Source organism: Haliotis asinina, chromosome 8 (assembly GCF_037392515.1).
Source record: "Haliotis asinina isolate JCU_RB_2024 chromosome 8, JCU_Hal_asi_v2, whole genome shotgun sequence".
NCBI lineage: Eukaryota > Metazoa > Mollusca > Gastropoda > Lepetellida > Haliotidae > Haliotis > Haliotis asinina.
The window spans coordinates 3,760,463-3,763,204 of NC_090287.1; positions in this window are offsets into that span (position 1 = coordinate 3,760,463).

Sequence of the window (2,742 nt, forward strand, 5' to 3'; positions counted from 1 at the left end):
TGGGCTGATAACAGGTTTAATAAGCCGCAGTTGTATAAACACATGTCAGTCAGCCACTACTGTTAAAAAAATAGGTAACCCAAGAAACTAGAAAACACTGTATCTGGGATTAATCCGATTTAGTGCGCAAACACTCTGATCAGTGATCGACTAAATGAGTCGATAAGCGCCCACTACAGACAACGGAAAATACAATATTGAATAAATGGGCTGATATTTAAAAAGGACTTATAGATTACGAAAGTAAATTCATCAGTTTTAGTGATCGTTGCTTGTCATAATACAATGCCGTCTCATTATAGAACATGTTTTGTCACAAGTCTGCTGATCAATTAGCAGAGGTAACTGTTTGCTCAACTGAGATATAGCATATATTTACCATATCCCATCCCTCACTTAAGTTAATCCCTTTTCTATCTGTAGTTGGTAATCGAACTTATTCCCACTATGTTTTACTATCAGATAGTGTTTCACTCCATTAAGTTTAACGTCGTCTATTACAGCTATACTTATCACTGCTGCAACAGTAGAACCACTCTCCGGACGGTAGTCCTGTCAACCAAACAACACAGGCAGTCACTATGGTGCAGGTGATGTATTCACTCACTCACCGTTGCATTGTACCGTTGCAATGAACCGACGTCAAAGCCGGCATTGAGTACTACATCACCTACAGTGACCTTATACGGTCTGTCTGAATGGCTGCTAATGTGCATGCGGCATAGCGTGGTCCTAAATGATCGGCTGGTTGCGCTCAGTGACTCGGATATACATGTTATGGTGTTCCAGCTGCCTGGATCGATGCTCGTCATTCCCAGGACAGCGGGGTCCAGACTCGACTTTCTTCAGACATCAGGAATATTGTTTTATTCGGCGTCAAACAACAACACAAGACACCCGGTCAGGTGCTATTGCAGTGTGTGGAGCTGGGTCAGCAGGGGTATGACTGGTTTTATTGCCATTCCCGCTGTATGTTGTCAGTATACTGCCGTGTCAGCGTTGTGTGAATTTGTACTGCTTTGTATGGTGGCTTTCGTGTCGTGTTATCGCCATATCGTGTCGTGTCATCGCCATATCGTGTTGTGTTATCGCCATATCGTGTTGTTATCGCCTTTCAGTGTCGTGATATCGCCATTTCGTGTCGTATTGTCGCTGTTTTCGTTTTCTAGCTGAGTCGCGATATTGCTATATCGTATCGCCGTATCGCAATGTCGTGTCGTTCTGTCGTTTGTTGCGATGTCTATATTTTCCAGGGCGATAAAGCGATGTCCCAACTCAGTCACCATAGCTTTGTGATTTCTGCATATACAATACAACTGTTTGTTGTTCAACATTACCGTGTTTGTTCTGTGCGCACTTCTTTTTTCTATAGGTTATATGTTATTGATTCACCCGGGGTATCGATACGTTACACTGTCGGATTCCTGTGCCTGTTCATATTAAAAACAAAGCTTCATCAACACGATGGTTGATTCCCAAGCTGAAACGGAAAATGAAGTCGTGAATCAGTACGTAAACAAGTGTATTGTGAAAGAAAAAGATCAATTGAATAATTAACACATGCATGCTGAAAGGCAGTGAATTGGACAATCACAAAAGGCAATACAAGACTTGGGACCATATGACAACGGCAATAAGTAATAGGCCTAATCACACTTAGCATATTTCGAAAGTCCAGTATCTGTTCTTAAAGCATGGAAAAAGAACTGGAGCTTACAACGTTTTTCAATAGTTGTCTCGTCCTAACAGGCCACATACCACGCAAATGATGTAAAAGAAGGCATCTAGGTGCCTTTGTCTTAGGGTTCTGTTGACATCTAGCTATAGGTAGTGTTGTGGTAACTGTTACCTGGCTCATACTCTCGAATGACGTAGTTGGTCTGGGAAGTGAATCGACCACTGGGGACAGGCTCCTGACAAGTGAAATGCAACGGCAGCTGCTAGAGCGTGGACAGAGTTGTAGTTGGTGGGCTTGAGGTACACTGATGTCCATCATCTGTAGAGTGACACTCTTGGAAGCGAAGGAAACAGTTATTACTGTTGGTGTCCTTACATGTACACATATAAGGTGGCTGCATCATACCATCTATTCACCTGATCAAGGAGTAAAGGTATATTCTCAAACGCTGTGTTTCCCATTATAAATAAGTTGAAGCCCATTAAAGTCCCTTCCCACAACTTAACCTGATTTGAACAAAGTATGACCTCATCACATGACCATGTGTATGAATTCGGAATACCGCCACTTTTAACATAATTTCACGGGACGTCAGCTTAATGTTGGAGAACAGCCTATACTCCCTTGGTGACACCCCCTTCCCCCAGCATGGGTGCAGACAAACCTGGAAGCAAACCCAGGCACATAAACAAGAGTGACTCTAGATGGAGATATTAATAATGTTAACAGATAACCGGCAAATTCTAACTGTGGCAGTAATCAGTTGAATCATTTGCCAAATAACAGAACGCAGTGTCAAAATCAGTTGACGGCAAGTCGTGTTCTCATCCATGTGATTTTTACGCAAGGCAATGGAAGATTCCATAGGAAGAATATTACCAGTCTCTTGTCCTCTACCACCCCCATCGGCATCGATCTCTGTCGCTATGACTGTATGTTCCCCCAACTCATACCATCTACCCGAGATTTATATTTAATGACAATAAAAATCAATACTCACCTGTCTGTGTCGTTCCGTGCACATTCAAAACCTCGGAGCGTCATGTTCTCATGACGACGCCTCT